This window comes from Rhinopithecus bieti, unplaced genomic scaffold, assembly GCF_001698545.2.
Source record: "Rhinopithecus bieti isolate Rb0 unplaced genomic scaffold, ASM169854v2 scaffold_79532, whole genome shotgun sequence".
Taxonomy (NCBI): Eukaryota; Metazoa; Chordata; class Mammalia; order Primates; family Cercopithecidae; genus Rhinopithecus; species Rhinopithecus bieti.
Window position 1 is genome coordinate 352,635 of NW_016830370.1, and position 7,753 is coordinate 360,387.

Below are 7,753 nucleotides of genomic sequence, written 5' to 3' on the forward strand. Positions count from 1 at the left end.
ATGGCCAGGGAGCAGGGCAGACTGAAGGATGTGCCGGGGGATGTGGTGGGTGGCCGGGCTGACGGGAAGGGAGACTCCGGTGAGCCCGGAACAGAGCAGGGGCTGTGCTCCCCCCGCATCTGCCTCCTTGAGGAAGGAGAGTGTAAGCTAGACTGTGCCGGTTTTTACACACACGTGGAAAGGAGTAGCTATAGTAAGGAGATGAAGGATGAGGATGCCCCACAGTCATGGACACACCAGTTGCTTTTGAACTCCAAGTGGTAAGAGATAAGTCTCGAGGGTGAAGGCCTTGAAAGTTGAGGCAGCACTTCTGCCTCACTTCACTTGATGGGAACCCCAGCAGGCAGAAGCAGGGCTTGGAGACAGCAGACAAGAGAGCTCCCCCAGAAGGCAGAGCTGCAATCTAGCCCAGGCTCTCCCTGGGGAAGGAGCCCCCAGCACCCATCCTCAAATACCTCATGACATGCACCTGTGTTCTTCCTTCTCCCTTGGTGCGGTGGGGAGTGTTTCTTAGTTGTCCTGCCCGGTGCCCCCATTAGATGTCAGGTCACAGCAAGGATGCAGACACGTTCATTGTCTTTCTAGCTCGTAGATTGCAGGCCAAATCGGGACCCAGTTGCCCCAGCATCTGAGCTGGGCAGTGACAGTGGTGTTGGGGGTGCTCCACTCTGGGGGAGTGACTTTCTGAGTAGGGGAGGAGTGACCTGGATACCAGTGACCAGATGGCAGACCGGGCCAGGCTGGGCAGTCATCCCCACACCTGCTCCCTCTGTTCCTGGGCACCTGGCTGTACTCATTCTCCCCATCTACCTTCCCATGCTGAAATGCAAGCAGGAGCAATGAAGGCCACTTCCAGGCCTGACCCATAAAAACAGCCTCCTGGACAGCCCTCCACCGCCCTTCCCTCACCATAGAAGCTCAGGAGAACAGAGCAGAGCTGCTGGGGTAAGGGTGACCTGGGCCCAGGGCCTGTGTGGAAGGCCACCCACTGAGCCTGGTCTTGAACTATTGTGTGGGCAAGAAACAAGTGTCCCCACAATAAGCCATTGAGATTTGGGGGTTGTCTGATACACCAGTTGGCCTACATTCATCTTTACATGTCCACATATATTTTGGAGGCAACTCGGCAATTTCCACACACACAGAATCCTGTTGGGATTTTTATTGTGCACTTACTGTTCTTTAGAGAGGCTTTGTGCATCAGCGTTAGTATTTTTCTTAGGTATTTCATGATTTGGACTGCTGTTACAGTTTTAAAAAAATTTATCTCTTAAGTGCTTATTGCTAGTATATAAAAATGCAGTCGATTTTCTTAACTTTCACTAGTGACCTTGCAGAATTTACTTGATAACTCTGTTGGTTTATGTGTAGATTCTGCTAGAACATTTACATATGCAAACACGTTATCTTTGAATAAGGACTGCTTTAGATTTCTCTTTGTAATGCTTATGCACTTCCTTTTTTTTTTTTTACGGCATTGGCTGGGACGTCCAGTACAGTGCTGAGTAGAAGTAGTGGCATTAGCTGGCGCCCTCGACGTTTTCCTGATTTCAAGGTCAAACTTTCAGTATTTCATCAAGTATCATATGTGCATTAAGTTTTTGCTAAGGTGTTTTTTTAATCATCATGAATGGTATTGAATTTTGTTAATTTTTTTATAATTATTGACTGTAACTATTAGCTTATTCTATAGCTGTCGAGATTATCATTTAATTATTCTCATTTATTTTGTTAATGTGGTGAGTTGCATTTGTTTTTCCAATTTGAAACCCACATTAGATTCTAGGAACAAATTCAACTTTGTAGTGATATAAGAGAGCTTGTATCTGTAAGTAAATTCAGTTTGCTACTATTTTGCATGGGGTTTTTTGCACCTGTGTTCATATGAGAGCTGGACCTGTAAATTTTTTTTCTTGTAATGCCCCTTTCACATTTTGGTAAATCAGGTCTATTCTAGTTTCATAAAACAAGTTATAAATTATTTTTATTTTTCTCCTCTCTGGAAAATTTTTTTGTAAGATTGGGGTTATTGCTTTAAATGTTTGGTAGAATTCAGGAGTGACACTATTTAGGTCCAGTAAGTTTTTTGTGCAAAGATTTTAAACTAGGGATTTAATATCTTTATTAGACATGGAACTATTTAAAGTTCCTGATTCTCCCTGAGTCAGTTTAAGTAAATTGTATTTTTCTAGGAATTAGTGCATTTCATTGGAATTTTCAAATTTCTTGTCATCAGTGTGCTTGTAATACACTCATATTTTTCACGTCTGTAAGTTCCATTAATGATGCCCCTTGTTTAATAGTGGGTATTATGAATTCTCTTTTCTCTTGACCAGTTGTGCCAAATGTTAGTGATTTTTATTAGTACTGTGGACTCTTGAACAACAGGTTTGAATTATGTGTGTCCATGTATACGTAGATATTTTTCCAGTCAGATGCAGATCAAAAATATTCATGGAATGCAAAACCTGCTCAGATGGAGGGCTGACCTTTCCTGTACGCAGGTTCTACAAGGCCAACTGTGGAACTTTAGTATGCTTGGATTTTGGCACACATGGGGTCCTGGAACCAGTTTCCCCTCATGTACTGAAGGATGACTGTATTTTCAAAAACTAATTTTTAGCTCTTTTGATTGTGTCCATTTTATATTTGTTTCCTGTTTTGTTAATTATCTTTATCGTTTCCTTTTTGTCTGGATTTAATTTGTTCTTTAAGGTGGTTGCTCAGGATTAATTTTCAACCTTTCCTCTATAATATTTACACGGTAGGGTCATAACTTTCCCTCTGTGTTCACTTTTGCCTGCAGTATACATATTTGATTATATTACATTTTTATCTTTGAATTTTGAGATTTCTGCTCAGTTTCTCCTGTGACCCATGTGTTACCTAGAAGTATATTCATTTTTAAATATTTCCAAGTTTTAGTTAACAATTTCTATGAACTTTTATTGAAGTATAACACATAGCCAAGTACACACATTATGAGTGTATACCTCAGTAAATTTTTCACACTTAGAATGTAACCAACATTTAGGCCAAGGAAAGTAGTTTACCTGCTGCTGCAAGCTTTCTTAGGTGTATGTACAGATATTTTTGCACGGAGAAGGAAGAGCCCTTCACAAGGTGAAAGCTAATGGGGCCACATGTGTATTTTTGTTTCCCCACGGTAGGAGCTGGAGGAGGGATGACACTCAGTAGAAGTTTCTCAGGTGAAAGTAGCAATAGATGATGATGTAGCAGATGATGTCACAAGTGGTGTGGAATTTTATTAATTTTTCTCTAACTATTGACCATAACTATTTCATTAGCTTTTTTCTTCCATAGTAGGATTTATTCATTCTGGAGAATTAGTCGGAACTGGAGATACAGGTGGCAGAGTCATAATCCTTCAACAGGAGCAGATGAACAAAATCTCATCTTCTAAGCAGAAGGGAATACCATGTTTACAGGACCTTTCAGAACCATGAGCCAGAGTTTGACCACTTGAAAAGTTCAGAAAGAGAAGAAAAGTTCCACAAAACTAGGTGGTAACCCAAGAAAAATTCTGCTCAGTATTGTCTACCAATAATAAAACAATACAATTATGGAAAATCAGTGAAAGGGACAAAAGACTAGAAGGATATAACTTGAAGAGGAAGGTGGAGTGTGTAGAGATGCCACCACGGCTACTGCACTGTGAGTGCCAGTCTTTTGCTCCACAAAGAGCATCTGCCAATGCTCATACTTGTCACATCAACTCAATTCCTGTTAATAGTGATTTTGAAACATATTTATCTGCAGGCGATTTGCAGATTAAAATCAGGTCTTTGACCGGGCGCAGTGGCTCATGCCTGTAATCCCCTGCACTTTGGGAGGCCAAGGTGGGTAGACCATGAGGTCAGGAGATCGAGACCATCCTGGCTAACACAGTGAAACCCCGTCTTTACTAAAAAAATACAAAAAATTAGCCGGGCATGATGGTGGGCACCTGTAGACCCAGCTATTCGGGAGGCTGAGGCAGGAGAATGGCGTGAACCTGGGAGGCATAGCTTGCAGTGAGCTGAGATCATGCCACTGCACTCCAGCCTGGGCGACAGAGTGAGACTCCATCTCAAAAAAAAAAAAAAAAAAAAAAACAAATCAAGTCTTTGGCATCTGGAAATTATAGACAGGAGTTTTAATATTGTGGATATCACGCCTGACAATGTGGAAGAGCTAAGAGGTGATTTCAGCTGCAGAATTCCATCCGAACAGCTGTAACACATCTGTATCTAGCAGCAGTAAAGGAACTATTTGCTCATGTGACATGAGAGTGTCTGCCCTCTGTGATAGGCATTCTACGCTGAAGAACCTGATGATTCCAGCAACGGGTCATTTTTGTCTGAAATCATCTCCTTTATTTCTGATGTAAAATTCAGCCATAGTGGTCAAATATGATGATAGAGACCATTTGTTAGTCAAAAATTAGAACTTCAATATGGAAAACATGGCCGGGCGCGGTGGCTCACACCTGTAATCCCAGCACTTTGGGAAGCCGAGGCAGGCAGATCACCTGAGGTCAGGAGTTTGAGACCAGCCTGGCTAACATGGAGAAACCCCATCTCTACTGAAAATAACAAAAATTAGCCAGGCTCAGTAGCGCACGCCTGTAATCCCAGCTACTTGGGAGCCTGAGGCTGGAGAATCACTTGAACCTGGGGAGTGGAGGTTGTGGTGAGCCAAGATTGCGCCCCTGCACTCCAGCCTGGGCCACAGGGTGAGACTCCATCTCAAAAAAAAAAAAAAAAAAAACCTGTGGAAATGTAACAGGTGCACGAGTAGCTTGGAAATAAACTGTGCACTGTGTGAAAAGGACCATGTGTCTGACTAATTCAATTGTTGTTGGAATGGATCTGACAGTGTTGTGACTGGGTCTTACAGTAATTTCAGAATGTTTGACAGGAACACAAAACAAGACCTAACCCTAGAGGTATCACAGGAAAGCAGTAAGCCTGGTACAATTCTGAAGCCGTGCAAAGTCCGTGCAGACAGCAAGCAAAAGAAGATGAAATCAGTGACTCCAGCAAGGAAATCCCGTGTGAGCCTGGCACCCCAAGGAAAGTAGCGGGCTGCAGCCAGTACAATCTGTGTGTGTTTCAAGACGGTAAATTAGGGCTGGCATTCCTAGCCAGAGAACCCCCTTCCTGCCTAGTTGCAGTGGCTGAATCAGCCTTCGTGATGATAAGAGCACTCTTTTGCAGTGCCCCTTTCCTGTGTCTGACAGCGAGTCACCAACAGCACGCCTTTACAGCTGCGTGAGGAGAGCTCCGTGGATCGCGCACGGTGGTGCCTCCCTGTCCGCTTGCGCCTTCGGGCCTCGTGGACTCGATTCTCTGCACTGGCGTTGGTTTCCTCCAGTCCTTACGCCCTCTGCTGTGGTAATGTCAGACACAGCAAAGGCCTTCAGTCACACTGTGAGATTTAACTGTGTATCCTCATTCCTGTACCATTGTGGAGCACACACCCACCTTTTAAAAATTAAATACAAAAAGAAAACATTAGTTTATGATTTTCCTAGGAATTGTGCGAACAATCTTGACTTTTAAAAGTCTAACGTAAATTCAATTTTCCTGATGATGCGAGGGCCTCAGCTCTCACCCAATCCCCCTTCTCCTGGCCTTCCCCGTACCGCTCCTCCAGCCACACCGGCTCTCACTGCACTAGGCCCCACCATACAGTGCAGCCATGGACAGCTAATACTCATTTAGATTTCCCCCCATTTCCCCCTCATCTCTGTTCCTCTCTGCCTCCCGAATCTCTGTGCGTCTGTCAGGAATTATTTTTCCTACCTACAGGGAATTCCTTCATTATTTTAGTGCTGCACTGTTAGTGACAAATTTTCAGTTTCTGTTTTAAAAAATGCCTCTTTTCTTGAAGTACATTTTCACAGACTTCAGAATTCTTTGTTGAAAATGAATGCACCTTAGCACTTTGAAAATTCCAGCCCCTGGCTCATCGCCGGCTCTCTGCAACATGGGTGCCAGGGGTGGAGGAATGGCTGCCTGCTTTCTGCTCAGGCCTCACTGAGGTCTGTGCATCTGTGTTGTGATGCCATTTGTTAGTTTTGTAGACTTCTTGACTGTTCTGTCTCTAAGCTCATCTTCTGGACATTCTGGGGTGTCTGTCATGTGTAGAATGACTCAGTCCCCCTTACCCAGAAGGCCATGGAGCCAGATCGATCTGTGACAGCTTCTTCAATTGCTCCCATTTCTGGTCCATGGCTGTTGGTCTTGTCTTTGAGTCATCTGTGTATTTATAATATACTTTAGATAATAGTGACAGTCCCTGTTCCCTGTGCACTCACATGGGCCATGTTCCGCTGGGGGCACTTTTCCTGTATTGTGTCACCTGCTGCTTGCCATGGCCAGGGCTGAGGGGGTGCTGTTTCTGCTTCTTTTTTATACATGGGGAGACCAAGGCACGGAGGAATTAGGTGAAGAAGCAGGGTTGCAAGTCAAGGGTGTGCAGAGCTGGATTTAGGCCAGACTCTGAGCTCCTGACCCCTGTCCCATTGGACACCCTGCTTGTGCCTTTGCTGTTTGGTATGTATGGGAGGGTGTTACACAGGAGCTCCTACCCCATCCGAGCCAGAGCCAGGTCTCCCCTCTGCTGGGTTTGAGTCCCTGCGTTACAGAGGAGCTCACCTCTAGGACGCTCTGGCCTCTGCATCTGGGGACCTGGGAGTGGATTCTGGAGTGGTTTCCAGGACCTCTTCATCTGCACCTGCCCTGGGTGTTGGAGCTGATGCCTTCATCCTGATCTAAGCCAGTCTACACTGTCTTCTAGAATTTTTCAGTCTGATTGATTCAAGGTATCATTTCCTGTTTTCTACCACAAATAGAGTATTTTTTCCTAAATTTTACTGTCATTTCAGTGGGATTTGGGGAGCTAGTGGTAGGTAGGTGGATGGGCTCAGATGACTGTCTTGACCTTCTACATGCTCACCGTCCTGAACCACAGAATGGGAGGAGGCACAAGGTTCTTCCTACATCTTGTCATTCTGGTGTTTGCCCCTTTCTTTGTTTTTGGTTTTGGATTTTGGTGTTTGAGGGGTTTGTTTGTTTGTTTGTTTGTTTTGAGATGGAGTCTCGCTCTGTCGCCCAGGCTGGAGTACAATGGTGTGATCTTGGCTCATTGCAACCTCCGCCTCCCGGGTTCAAGCAATTCTTCTGCCTCAGCCTCCCAAGTAGCGGGGGTTACAGGCGCCTGCCATCACGCCCAGGTAACTTTTGTATTTTTGATAGAGATGGGGTTTCACCATGTTGGCCAGGCTGGTCTTGAACTCCTGACCTCAAGCGATCCGCCCACCTTAGTCTCCCAAAGTACTGGGATTACAAGCAGGAGCCCCTTTTCTTTGAACTGCTCAGGCGATTCTGGTTCACGGCAGCTCCATGCCTAGCACAGCTGTCACCTGGTATTTTGTGCTAGCATGGTCCTTGGTGGGGAAAGTGAGGGAAGGCCAGGGGTGTGGGGAGGCGAGGCAGGGCACCCTGGAGGCACTTAAGAAGGAAGTTGGCAGCATCTGCATGAGGGCTTGTAACCAGACGCTGTTTTTTTTTTTTTTTGAAACAGAGTCTCGCTCTCTTGCCCAGGCTGGAGTACAGTGGCATGATCTCGGCTCACTGCAACCTCCACCTTCCCGGGATCACACCGTTCTCCTGCCTCAGCCTCCCGAGTAGCTGGGACTACAAGCACCTGCCACCACGCCGGCTACTTTTTTGTATTTTTTTTTTTT

The 7,753-nt window shown here is 45.2% G+C and overlaps 1 pseudogene; it reads left to right on the top strand.

Annotated features, from left to right (window-relative positions):
- LOC108524354 (serine/threonine-protein phosphatase 2A 55 kDa regulatory subunit B alpha isoform-like) lies at positions 1-5,366 on the top strand (annotated as a pseudogene).
- The last annotated feature ends 2,387 nt before the right edge of the window (positions 5,367-7,753 follow it).